This window comes from Orycteropus afer, unplaced genomic scaffold (genome assembly GCF_000298275.1).
Source record: "Orycteropus afer afer isolate SDZICR_OR568_19922 unplaced genomic scaffold, OryAfe1.0 scaffold00194, whole genome shotgun sequence".
NCBI lineage: Eukaryota > Metazoa > Chordata > Mammalia > Tubulidentata > Orycteropodidae > Orycteropus > Orycteropus afer.
The window spans coordinates 4,551,860-4,566,714 of NW_006921781.1; positions in this window are offsets into that span (position 1 = coordinate 4,551,860).

Here is a 14,855-nt window from a genome sequence, read left to right on the forward strand (position 1 = left end):
AAAGAATGCTGAAAGTACCATGGACTGCTAAAAGAACTAACAGATCTGTCCTGGAGGAAGTGCACCTGAAATGCTCCTTGGAAGTGAGAATGACCGGACTTCATCTCACCTATTTTGGTCATGTTGTCAGAAGGGACCATTCCCTGGAGAACGATGTCATGCTTGGTAGGGTCTATGAAAGAGGGGGAGGCCTTCAACGAGATGGATTGACATGGTGGCTGCAATGATGGGCTCAAGTATAGCAGGGATCATGGAGCTGGTGCGGGATCGGGCAGTGTGTTGTTCTGCTGTGCATGGGGTCGCTATGAGTCAGAAACGACTCAACAGCACCTAACAGCAACAACAACAAATGTAAATATATAATTATATTCCCTCACCCTGTTGATCTACCTAGGTTGACTTCTCCCCCAGTGCATGATTATAATTCTGAAAATTATTATTTTTATCCCTGGTGAAAAGGAGGCATGATCTCCCAATAATAAAGTAGCTCATTGTGTTACCTTATATTAGAGTTTACTTCTCTATTTGAAAGGTTCATTTGAGCTCAGTGTTTCTTCCCAGGGTGCCAATGGCTGGGCCATACATAAAATTATATATTAAAAAGATAGTTTACTAGAACTGATTCTCAAATGTGTACAAAAAAGCAAAATATCTAAAATAATCAAGACAAGATACATTTTTTAATAAAGCTTTATAATTAAGACAATGTGATAAAAAGATTGTTGTGGTTGTTGTGGTTGTTACTTGCTGTCGAGTCGGCCCCGACTCATAGCTACCCCTCCTTGGGTTTCCGAGGCAGTATCACTACGGAAGTAGGATTGCCCAACCTTCCTTCCGAGGAGTGGCTGGTGGGTTTGAACTGCCAGCCTTCTGGTTAGCAGTCAAGTGCCTTAGGCACTATGTGCCATCAAGTCAGCTCCAACTCATGTACAGCAACCCCATGTACAACAGAACAAAATACTGCCAGGTCCTGTGCCAGACTCATAATGCTTGCTATACCTGAGCCCATTGTTGAAGCCACTGTGTCAATCCACCTCGTTGATGGCCTTCCCCTTTTTCGCTCTCCCTCCACTTTACCAAGCACAATATCCTTCTCCAGGAAATGGTCCTTTCTGACAACATGATCAAAGTAGGTGAGATGAAGTTTGGCCATTCTTGCTTTCAAGTAGCATTCTGGCTGCACTTCTTCCAGGACAGATTTGTTAGTTCTTTTCGCCAATACCTCATCTCAAAAGCGTCAACTCTTCTTCGGTCTTCCTTACTCATTGTCCAGCTTTCACATGAATATGAGGCAATTGAAAACACCATGTTTTTGGTTAGGCACACCTTGGTCTTCAAAGAGATATCTTTGCTCTTCAGTACTTTAAAGAGGTCTTTTGCAGCAGATTTTTACAGTGTGATACATCTCCTTATTTACTGACTGCTTCTTCCATGGGTGATGGTTGGTAAAAAGATAGAATAATGGAATAAAGTACAATAAAGAAAAGGACCCATATGTATAATCATCTTATTCATAGCAATGTTGTCATAGTAATTTAGGGAGAGAAGATTGGAATCTTGAGTAAATGTTCCCAAACTAACAATATACTGAATTAGAGAAAAAATAAATGAACCTTGACTCTCACATTAGTTAAAAAAATTAATTAGACACAGATCACTGTTCTAAAAGTAAAACCTCTAGAAGAGAACAGAATACTAACTTTATGAACTTGGGCTAGGAAAAGATTTCTCAAGCAGATAGTGAAAAGCACTAATCACAAAACAAAAGATTAATAAATTAAATTTCATGAAAATGAAAAACTTCTATTGACCAAAATATACTATTATAAAAGGGAAAAAGCAAGCTATCGTCTGAGAGAAGATAGCTGTAATACGTTTATTTGGCAAAGGACTTGTATCTAGAATATATGAAGAACTTTTACAAATCAATAATATAAAGACAAGTAACCTAAATTAAATAATGTACAAAAAACTTGAAAAGGAATTTCACAAAAGTAGATATACAAATGACCAAAAAGCATATGGTACCAAACAAAAACCTCACTGCTGTCAAGTCAGATCTGACTCAAGATCTGTTTCCAAGATTGATTTCCAAGGCAGTATCACTACAAAAATAGATTGCCCAATCCTCCTTCTGAGGAGTGGTTGGTGGGTTTGAACTGCCAGCCTTCTGGTTAGCAGTCAAATGCCTTAGGCACTAGGCTACCAGCGCTCCCCTAAGCATATAGTGGAAGGGGTAGGGGGAAGGTTAGCTTCATTTCTCATTCAAAAAACCAAACCTATTGCCTTGGGGTCAGTTACAACTTATAGCAATGTTATAGGACAGAGAACTCATAGAGTTTCCAAGGCTGTAATCTTTATGGACTATGGAAGAAAGATGTGGCAGTCTGCTTCTGCAAAGATTATAGTCTTGGAAATTTTATAGGGGAGTTCTACTCTGTCCTATGTGATTGCTATGCGTCAGAATAACTGGAGGACAATAGGTTTGGTTTGGTTTGATTTTGGGGATCTTTCTTCCCCAGTGCAGCTGGTGAGCACTTAACCATTGAGCCATGATGGTTCCTTCATTTGTCATTAGGGCAATACAAATTAAAACCAGAACAGATATCACTGTACACCTGCTAGAATAACTACAATTTAAAAGATAGATAATAGAAAACATTGGTGAAGACACGGAGCAACTAGAACATTCAGAAGTTGCTAGTGGAAGTTTAAATTGTATAACCACTTTAGAAAACTGTTTGGCAGTTTTTGTTGTTGTCTTTTTTTTTTTTTTGGGGGGGGGGGGTATCTATTTGCCTATCTCATGAACCAGAAATTCCATTCCTAGAAATCTAAGAGAAATGGATACATATATCAACCAAAAAACATGAACTAGACTGTTCATAGTAAATTTATTCATTAAAGCAAAAACAATGGGAACTGTCCAAATGATCTTCAGCAAAAGAATGGATAAACAAACTGTATTACTTTAATGCAGTGAATACTGCATAGCAATAAAAAAGAATGAACCACGTATATGCAAAATATGGATAAACCTCACAGACATAATGTTGAGTGAAAGAAGCTAGACATAGATAAGTATATACAATTTTGTTCTATTTATATGAAGTGTATGAACAAACTAATCTTTAGTGACAGAAATCAGAGTGATTACCTCTGAGGACAGAGGTGCTGACTGGGAAGGAGCAGAAAGAAGCCACCTGAGATGCTACAAATGTTCTGTATCTTGATATGGCTTGTAGATCCATGGATATATATAAATAAAAATTGAACAAACTCTCCTTAAGTTTGTGCACTTTTGGTCTGATAGAGCCTGATGGAGCCACTGAGACAATAATTATAGGTCTCATAATAGTTAACATTTAATATTTTATTCTGTTTCACATCTCTTCTCTTTAAGGAGCCTCTGAACTCCTGTACAACAAATATAAATCAAGTAAACCTCCATTTACTTGGTGGTGAGGAAGATAATCAAAATGTTTTGGACAAAGAGAAATAAAAGCATCCAAATTGGCAAAAAGGAAGTAAAACTATCTCTATTTGCAGAGGATATGATCTTATCCAGAGAAAACCTGAGAGACTCAGCAAGAAAATTACTGGAACTAATAAAAAAGTTCAGCAAAGTGGCAGGATACAAAATCAACATACAAAAATCAGTTGGATTCCTCTACACCAACAAAGAGATCTCTTAAAAGGAAATAAGGAAAACAATGCCATTTACTGTAGCTACCAAGAGATAAAATATTAAGTAATAAATCTTACCAGGGGCACAAAAGACTTATACAAAGAAAGCTACAAAATATTCTGCAAAAAATTAAAGGAGACTTTCATAAATAAAAGAGTATCCCATTCTTATGAATAGAAGACTGAACATTGTGAAAATGTCAGTACTATCTAAAGCAATCTATAGAGTCAGTGCAATCCCAACCCAAATTCTATCAACATTATTTAAAGATATAAAAACTCAAAAAAAAAAAAAAAAAACCCTCACTGCCCTTGAGTTGGATCCAACTCATAGCGATCCCTCCTTGGGTTTCTGAGGCAATATCACTACAGAAATAGATTGCCCAACCTTCCTTCTGAGGAGTGGATGGTGGGTTTCAACCGCCAGCCATCTGGTTAGGAGTCAAGTGCCTTAGGCATTACTCTACCAGAGCTGCCAAACTTAGGGGTCCTAATTTATTGTATAAATAGACTATCAAGCATAACCCAAAATGTACAAACAGCAGAATTGAAGCTAGATGATTGGAACCTTCTGAAAATTAAATTCTTGTGTGCATCAAAAGACTTCTTCAAAAGAGTCAAAAGAGAGCCTACAGATTGGGAAAACATATTTGGCAACAATATATCTGACAAGAGACTTATCTCCAAAATTTATAGAAAACTTCAACACCTCAACATCAAAAAGACAAAAAATCCCATTCAGAAATTGGGAAAGGATATGAACAGACACTTCACCAAAAAAAGACATTCAGACAGACAACAAATACATGAAGAAATGTTTATGATCATTAGCCATTAGAGAAATGCAAATCAAAACAACAATGAGATATCATCTCACTCCAGCAATAATAGCAAACTTCAACAGGACAGAAAACAATAAGTGCTGGCAAGTGTATGGAGAGAGTGGAACTCTCATACACTATTGGTGTGACTACAAAATGGTACAACTATTGTGGAAAACATTATAGTGCTTCCTTAAAAAGTTGGAAACAAAAATACCATTTGATCCAGCAGTCTTTAGGAATATATTCTAAAGATGTGAAACCTGAAACATAAATAGATTTATGCACACCCATGTTCATCACAGCACTATTTATGATAGCAAAAATATGGAAACTACCTAAGTACCCATCAACAGATGAATGGATAATCCAACTAGGGTACATACACACAATGGAATACTATGTGACATTAAAGAATAATGTAGAATCAGTGAATTACCTCATATTGTGGATGAACTTGGAGGACATTATGCTGAGTGAAATAAATCAATCACAGAAGGACAAATATTGTATGAACCCATTATTATATAAAGTCAAGGAAAGATTTACAGAGGGAAGTAAATTTTCTTTTGGTTACCAGGGATGTTAGGAGAGGGTGGGGGGGCAGAAATAGATGGATATTTAAGACACAGATTTGATATGAGTGAAAGGATTTAAAAAGTAAGGAAGGAAAGAAGATAAGCCATTAGTTGATACTTGTTGAAGCTAAGTTATGGCACACAGGGGTTCATTGTACTAGTCTTTGTTTCTGTTTGAAATATTTTTAAATAAAAAAAAATGTTTTTTAAATGCTTTGGACAAAATACCATAAATAAGTCTTCTATTAAGGCCATTAAAAAGACAGGAAAAGAGAAAAGAAACAAAATGGATGCCAGAAAAGACTCTGAAACTTGCTCTTAAACAGAGAGTAGCTAAAGTGACAGGACAAAATGTTGAAATAAAAGAGCTGAACAGAAGATTTCAAAGGGCAACTCAAGAATATAAAGTGTTATAATGAAATGTACAAAGACCTAGAATTAGAATACCAAAAGGAAGAACACTCTCAGCATTTCTCAAGTTTAAAGAGTTGAAAAAAAAATTCAAACCTTGAATTGCAATATTGAAGTAGTGCCTAAGGCATTCGACTGTTAACCAGAAGACTGGTGGTTTAAATCCACCAGCCACTCTTGGGAAAGAAGACTGAGCAATCTACTTCTGTAGAGAGATACAGCTTCAAAAGCACAAGGAGGGGTAACTATGAGTCAGAATTGACTGGACAGGAGTGAGTTTGGTTTTTCTGGATTTTTATGGATAAAATATTGAATGACACAGAAAACATCAATAAATAAATAATAATAATAAAATATGGAAGGAATACACAGAGTCACTGAACCAAAAACAATTTGTCGGCATTCAACCATTCCAGAAGGTGGTACATGATCAAGAACCAATGGTGCAAAGAAAAATATCCAAGCTGCACTGAAAGAATTATTGAAAACGAGGCTCCAGGAATTGACCTAATATCCATTGAGATGTTTCAACAAACGATGCAGCACTGAAGGTGCTTACTCCTCTATGCCAGGAAAATTGGAAGACAACTCCCTGGGCCAACTGACAGGAAGAGATCCATATCTGTGCCCATTCCAAAGAAAGGTGATCTAATAGAATGTGGAAATAATCAAACAATATTATTAATATCACACGCAAGTAAAATTTTGCAAAGATAATTCAAAAAGAGTTGCAGCAGGATATTGACGGGGAACTTCCAGAAATGCAAGCTGGATTCAGAAGAGGATGTAGAACAAGGGATATCCTTGCTGATATCAGGCAGATCTTGGCTGAAAGGAAAGAATACCAGAAATATGTTGTATGGGTATGTGTCAACTTGACTGGGCCTGGTTTTGAGTGGCTGGACAGCTGGATATAGTTATTCCACATGATGAGATTGGTAATCAATTCCATGGTGGAATCTATTGGAGCAGCTAAGTAGCTACCTTATGGATGTGGTCTGCTTCCACCATATAAGGAGAAGTTTTGAGAAAGCTCTCTGCAGCTTTTTGGCATGCCCTGCATGTAGCTGAGTGTTCATTCAGCAGCCTGCCATGCTCTGTCGATCTTGGGACTTTTTCTGGACTTGAATTTGTGGCCTGCTGTGTTGTTTGATAATCTTGAGACTGTGCCATTTTACTTGTCAACCTTGGGTTTTCCAGCCTCAGCAGCCAGCAGCTGCCTGAGTAAAGAAATCCTTCAGCTTCAGTGGGCTGGGAGTAGGAAGCAGAGCTGAAGCCCAAGGTCAAGAGGTGTTCTGGTTACCTAGTGCCACTCTGACAAGAATATGCCACAAATGGGATGGCCTTAGCAAACAGGAATTTATTCTTACAATTTGGAGGCTTTAAGTCCAAGTTCAAAGTGTCAGGCTCTAGGGGCTGGGTGAAAGCCCCTCAACCTTTGAGTGCAACTGCGCCTCCTACTCCCGGCCCACTGGAGCTAGAGACATTTCTTCACTCAGACAGCTGCTGGCTGCTGAAGCTGAGAAGCCCCAAGTTTGACAAGTCAAAAAGCACAGTCCTGATGTTACCAAACCATACGGCAGGCCATTAACTTAAGTCCATTGTAAGTCCCAAGGTCAGCAGAGCATAGCAGGCTGCTGAGCAACAACACGGCTACATGCAGGGTCCAAGTGTACCACAGGCTAGAGACCATTCCCAAAGCTTTTCCTTATATACAGGAAGCAGATCACATCCCAAAGGCAGCTACTCAGCTGCTTGTGGTAGATCCCACCATGGAGTTGATTGCCAGTCTCATCATGGGGAATAACCACCACCAGCTGCCCAGCCACTCAACCAGGCCTAGCCAAGTTGACACATAAACATAACCATCACAAGGGGCTTGCACCCAGCCCCTGGAGCAGGCAATCTGAAGTCAGACCTCTAGCCTTCTAAACTGTAAGAGCATAAACTCCTGTTTGTTAAAGCCACCCATTTGTGGCATTTTCTGTTAGAATGGCATGAAGTAACCAAAACAGATATTTACCTGTGTTTTATTAACTATGCAAAGCCATTTGACTGCGTGGGTCATAGATTATGAATAACATTGCAAAGAATGAGAATTTCAGAACACTATTGTACTTATGAGAAATTTATACATAGACCAAGAGTCGTTCAAACAGAGCAAAGGAATACTGCATGGTTTAAAATCAGGAAGTGTGTGTCAGGGTTGTATCCTTTCACCATACTTATTCAATCTATATGCTGAGCAAATGATTCAAGAAGCTGGAATATATGAGAAGAAAGTGGCATCAGCATTGCAGGAAGATTCAACAACCTGCGATATACAGAAGACACAACCTTGCTTGCTGAAAGTGAAGGTGATTTGAAGCACTTAATGATTAAGATCAAAGACTACCATCTGCAGTATGGATTGCACCTTAACATAAAGAAAATAAAAATTTTTACAACTGGACAAATAAGCAACATCATGATAAATGGAGAAAACATTGAAGTTGTCAAATATTTCATTTTACTTGGATCTACAATCAATGTCCATGGAAGCAGTAGTCAAGAAGTCAGATGTTGTAGTGCACTGGGAAAATCTGCTGCAAAAGATTTCATTGAAGTGTTGAAGAGCAAAAATGTCACTTTGAAGACTAAGATGTGCCTAACTAAAGCCATAGGAGCTCTGGTAGCATAGTGCCTAAGGCACTTGACTGCTAACCAGAAGGCTGGAGGTTCAAACTCACCAGCCACTCCTCGGAAGAAAGGTTGGGCAATCTACTTCCATAGAGATACTGCCTCGGCAACCCCAGGAGGGGTTGCTATAAGTCGGTCTGACTCAACTGCACATAACAACAACAACAACAACTAAAGCCATGGTATATTCAAAAGCCTCATATGCATGTGAAAGCTGGACAATGAGTAAGGAAGACTGAAAGAGAATTGATGCCTTTGAATTGTGGTATTGGTGAAGAATACTGAAAATACCATGGACTGCCGGAGCTAAAAATCTGTCCTAGAAGAAGTGCAGCCAGAATGCTCCTTGGAAGTGAGAATGGCCAGATTTCGTCTCACCTATTTTCATCATGTCATCAGAATGGACCAGTCCCCAGAGAAGGATATCATGCTTGGCAAAGTGCAGCATCAGAGAAAAAGGGAAGACCCTCAACAAAATGGATTGACACAGTGGCTGCAATGAAGGGCTCAAGCATAGCAAGGATTGTGAGGATGGTGCAGGACCAGGCAGCATTTCATTCTGTTGCACATAGGGTTGCTATGAGTTGGAATCAACTCAACAGCACCTAACAACAGCAAGGCTTCTGTTTTTCCTGGCATAAGGAGCTTTGAAATGGGATAGTCTGAGTTTGAATTCAAGATTCCTACTTATTAGCACCTTATCCTCTGTCTCATCTCCTCTGTTCTGTTAGTTATTTAACCTGCCTCTGTTTCCCATCCATAAAATGGTGATAATAATAACTACATAATGGCATTGAAGGAAGATTAAATGAAGTACATATGCAAAGCAAGTAGGACAGAGCCTAGAACATGGAAGACACTCAACAAAAGTTTATTTCCTCCCTTGGATTAAGACCGTTTGAATACCACACTCTACATTTTCCCTAACCATTTCAATAAAGTAATACCACTGGACAGTGAACTCCTCTCAGGAGATCAGGAAATTTCTTCTGACAAGAGACCACTGTGAGGTGTTGGGAGTCCCTGGGTGGTGAAAAAATAGTTAATACACTCGGCCATTAACTGAAAGGTTAGGAGTTTGATTTCAACAAGAGGCTCCTCAGAAGAAAAGCTTGATGGTCTTCCAAAACTCAGCCGTTGAAAACACAATGGAGCACAGTTTTACTCTCATATATGGGTTCTCCAACAGTTGGAAACAACTCAATGGCAACTTTTATTTTTTTCCTTGTCAAGCGTTGAGGAAATGAAGAGACGTTGAAGAATTAGTGACATTCTGGGAAAGTCATTAGGAATAGAAGAGCAAGGAAATAGTTCTGGATAGCAATCCTGATGGCTTTACTCCTTAATGCTCTTTAATGTATTACCCTCCTTGGGATATTTGCATTTTAAATGAGTATTCCAGAAGACAGTATGAAGGAATTAGTGTCCAGTGAATTTTAATCAATCTTGCATTCAGTTCCCTTAACCTGCCCCAGGAAATACCAGCCTTCATGCAGCATAACCTAACTCTTTTGGGATTTTCCACAGAATTCAAGTTCTCTAGTTTCTTGGCTCAGACTCTGCTCCTTCAAGGAAGGATGGAATGTGGTGTCGTTTCTACTACAAGGACAACAAAGTTCAAATAAAGAGAGGAACACAGTGTTAAGACTGCTTGGATCCCTGTGAAAAAATAAAATTTATTTTCTGTGGAAATACATCTATCTTTTAGATGTGTTCATTTTGCCTCCTACAGGGAGTATCTAGTCAAAGTTCAGTGACTTCACAATGAGCAAAAGTGCTGAGATTTGCTGATGATATTGAGAATATGTTAGAATTTCTTAGAGCTGGGCTTGTGCTTTTAATATTGTAGTGAATGATATATCCCTTTTGACTCCCTTATTGATTACCAGAGGATTAACAGCTGTTTAAATGTACTGATATTATGACCTATTGTCATTCACAAAACCAAATTCTTTGCCTAAGATAATTTACCTTTTTTTTGGTTTTATATTTGTAGCCTGAAGACAGTATTTTCCCTTTCTCAGAAGAAGGCGGGACCATGTCTTATTTGTCCACATATTTTGTAGCACACAGCTTTGTGTACAGGGGTGGTGAATATCTGCTGTCAAATGTCATAGCCTACTGTAAAACAGGAAATTAAAGATGCAAATTCTCTCTTTACAATGTGATTACTGACCCCATGTTTTAATAATTTACATTTTACAATTTGCTATGCAACAGCAACTATGGAGTAGTATTAAAAATAATTACCAGAGACCCTTGGCATTCCTAAGAGATCTGCCCTGAGGCATTTACAAATTCCTTAAATCACAGATAGCATTATAGCACAGAATTCCTCCCATAAAATGCAGTCAAATATCACTAAAAAATTTTAATTGACCCCTTAAGACCTTAATAATTCTATAAATAGAGAACTAGAGTCATTTACAAAGCTAATAATATAAATTCTGTCTGGAAAATTTATTGGAACATTTTGTGAATTGCCTTTTCTTATTTCCGTATAGAACAGATGGTAAAGGCATTTATAGCATGGGTCAAAGTCACTGCCAAAGTGGCATTCCCACTCAATAATTTTTCCCAAACTCCTATTTTTCTTTTTAAGTATCATCTATTTCTTAAGTTTCTTAACATTTTCTTCACATCCATGCCAAACTACTAGCTGGTTGGCTTTAGTTTTTCGGATTTTGATGTTTCTTTGTTTAGCAGAGACATTTTCCGTAAGACTTTATTGCTTCACAAAAGGTGAAGATGGGAAGATGAGCAAGAACCATAAAACCAGACTGTGATAAGGATGCTTGGTATTGGGTAGATTTCATCCCAGATAAGTGACTCGTTCTTTAAACTCTCACAGTGTGTGTATAGGATTCAAATGTGTACCTTGGCAAAATTCAGATTACTACATTTTGTGGGCCATTACAGTTATTTAGCAATAATTAAAATGGTAAATGCCAAATCTCTGAATGCCAAAGGTCTTACAATTATTATTATTTTTTTTTAATTCCAATATGATTTGTAAGTATCCAGTCTTCTGGAGAGAGGGAGGGAGACTAAATTAGTGAGCTCCATTGTGAATAAAGAACTAGGTTATTTGCTTTATGCTTTAGAGACATGACATCATTTAATTCTCCCAGCAACTTTATGAGGTAGGTATATTATTCTTATTTTTACAAGAAACTAGAGCTCAGAGAAGATTTAAACCTGTCCAGTGTTACACAGCTAACTGTTGGCTGGGAAATAATTCAGTTAGGTCTGCCTGACCAAAGCATGTAATTTTCATTGGGATCTCACTACTCAAAATGTCCTCAGACGACAGCATTAGTATCACCTGGGAGGTTGTGGAACTGGAGAATTTCTGACATACTTAAACCAGTTTATAAATAATTATAGGCTGAGATCTGTAAAATCTCATAACTGCTCTAGAAGAGAATGGAAAACAGAGAAACTGAGGTACAGACTGACTAAAAGGCTTGATGAAGTTGTATCAACTACTTAACTACTTAATCAACTACTTAATCAAAAAGTTAATTTAGCCCTTTAAATTATTCGTTTTCTCTGAGAACTTTGCACTCCATTCATAGAGTGTTTTAGATTCTCTGCCCCAAAGATTCCCTGCCTCTCTAGTCTTTCCTATCCCAACTAGTGGCACTGCCCAACTGCTCAGGCTAAACCTAGGGGTCATCTTTAATTATTCTATTTCTCTTGCCACACATGTAATCCATCACAAATTCTTTTGGATTCACCTCTACAATAAGTCCCAGAAGTCAACCACAATTCACCATTTCCACCCTAAAACACCACTGATCTCTCCCCTGGGCTAGTGCAATGGTCTCAAAATTAACTGTTTTCTTATTCCACTCTTCAACTCATGCAAGTCATTCACTATATTCAAGGCAAAGTGATATTTATAATTATCTTCTGCTAAACACCCTCAAGTAATTCTTTATTGTACGTAGGATAAAGCTCAAACCCCATGATCTGACCATTCCTTCTACCAGCCTTGTGATGATTAAAGGCTATGTGTCAACTTGAATGGGACTTGTTTTGCAGTGGTTTAGCAGTTATGTAATGATGTAGTTTGACAGTTACGGAATGATGTAATCATCCACCATGAAGTGATCAGCCAAGCACTTGTAAGGGGAGTTTCCTCAGGGGTATGGCCTGCAACCAATACATATATGGGCATTCTGGAAAAGCTTGCTCACTTACTCTGGATCCTGTATCTGGCTTGTCATCATCTGACTTTCAGTTCTCGGGATTTGTCAGCTGGAGCCTATGAGCCAGCCACCGGACATCTGATCTACTGATCTTGGAGTCAGGAGAAGCCTCCAGCCTGACACATGACCCATAGACTTGGAGCTTTCCAGCCTCTACAACTGCATGAACAATTCCTTTGAGATAAATCTCTTTCTCACTCTCCATTGGCTCTGGAAGAAGGCCTTCATCTCTTTAGTGTCTGATTCTGGGCAATCTTCATGCGGCCCAGCATCAATCTCCCCCTGGATCTAGGAGTTTCTCAGTGCAGGGACCCCCAAGTCCAAAGGACAAACACCACTCTCTTTTATATGTCAACAGAGATTGACTCAAGATACAGCCTAATCCTATATATTGTATCTTGTCTCACTCACATCTTAGAGGTTAGGATTTACAATACATAGGATAATTACATCAGATCACAAAATGGAGAATAATCACATAAAATTGAAACTCATGACTTAGCCAAGTTGACAGATATTTGGGGGGTGGGCACAATTCAATCTACAACAAGCCTCTTTTTCACTTACCATGCCCAAGTCACATTGGCCACATTTCTTTTTCTACAACATGTCAAACTCCTTCCCACCTCAGGACCTTCATACTTCTGTTCAGAATACGATTCCTCAGACCTTTTTTGTGGTCTTTCTTATCATTAGCATTTCAGCTCAGATATCAACTCCTCAGAGCCTTACCTGGCCATCTTAACTACAGTATTCCTTCCTGATATTCCATTTCATTTACAATTTTTTTTTTTTTTTTTTCATAGCACTGTTGCAGTTTGTGTTCTCCAGAAACCAGACACTGAGGTTTTTTTTTTTTTTTTTTTCATAGCACTGTTGCAGTTTGTGTTCTCCAGAAACCAGACACTGAGGTAGAGTTCTGCATGCAGGAAGTTATTTGAGGTACTCTTGACCAACCACTATGGAAGGATAAGGACAGAAGAGGCTTGGGCAACAGGAAAAATTGGGCTACAATTTCAGTCTCAACAAAGGCCTCAGTCAGTCCCACAGGGAGTTCTGAAGGTAGAATCATTCTTTAAAGATACCCTAAGTATGGCAAGAGGGAACAGGCCATTATTCCCACATGCCAACCACTTACTGGAAGCCAGCTCTCTCAAGAAGGTGCAGCAGCTCCTTTCAGTCAAGGCAATGCCCAAAGATGTCTGATAGCTATAGCTCTTTGATGGCAGCACTCTCAGATCCCCAAAGAAAGACCTGGGTAGCACGTCATGGAGTCCATGAGAGTCCACTTTTTGGATCTACTGCTTTACATAAATTATACTTCTATGTTGAGTAGTCATTGCATACGGACTACCCTGGAAGGGATGATCTTGGGCAGGGTGACTCTCTGCAGTTAGAATAATTCCCAAAGGAGGACTGGGAGTTGAGAGATTGCTGAGAGCATTTTTAGCAGCTGGGGAAAAAAAATAAGTAATATCTTCAGACATGAAGGAGTATCTGAGGAGGTCATCATAGAGTCCATTACAAGCAGGTGTCATTCTCTCAAATGATTTTTCTTTAAAAAAATTCTTTCATTTATTAAATATCTCACCCCACTAAAACTAAACATCACAAGGACAGATACCTTATCAATATGGCATGTAGTAGGTCAGTTATCAACAAATATTTGTTGAATTTAGATAAATGAATATTTAACACTGGTTATAGCCTCCATTAAGAAGCCCTGGTTAAAGCATTCAGCTGCTAACCAAAAGATCAGTGGTTCAAATTCACCAGCTGCTTCATGGAAGAAAGATGTGGCACTCTGTTTTTGTAAAGATTTACAGCATTGGGAACTCCATGGGGGAAGTTCTACTCTATTTTATAGGGTTGCTGTGAGTCAGGAGCAACTTGACGGCAGCGGGTTTGGTGTTTGGGTTAAGTCTCATCAGAATAATTACAGATATTCTATAAAGTGTTATTTGAGGGAGCAATTTGACTGCCAGATTGCTTTGTTTTGCTTGTTTTATTTATTTATTTATTTATTTTTGTAATTCAAAGCCAGTATATAAAGGCTTAGACAAATTATAACAAGACACTTCATTCATTTTTTGCCATTCATTTTTGGATGCTGTGATAGTTGGAGCTGTGTGTCAACTTGGCTGGACCACAATTCTGTGTGGTTGAAGCAATTGTATTGTGGGTCATTCTCTTGATGGGATAGGATGTATATGTTTTGAGCAGCCAATCCATTGAAAGGGAATTTCCCTACGGGTATGGCCTGCTTCCAATATATTTATGGACATGCTGGGAAAAGAAGCACTCTTCTGTGGATCAAGATCCTGTTGTGCTCCCTACAACTGCCCGTTAGTGAATAATCCGCCATTCAGCATGGATATCTTGGATTCATCATTCGCTGGAGTCAACAGCTGGTATACTGCCTGCCAACCTTGAGCTCGTCAGCCCCTGCAGCTGCGTGAGTCAGG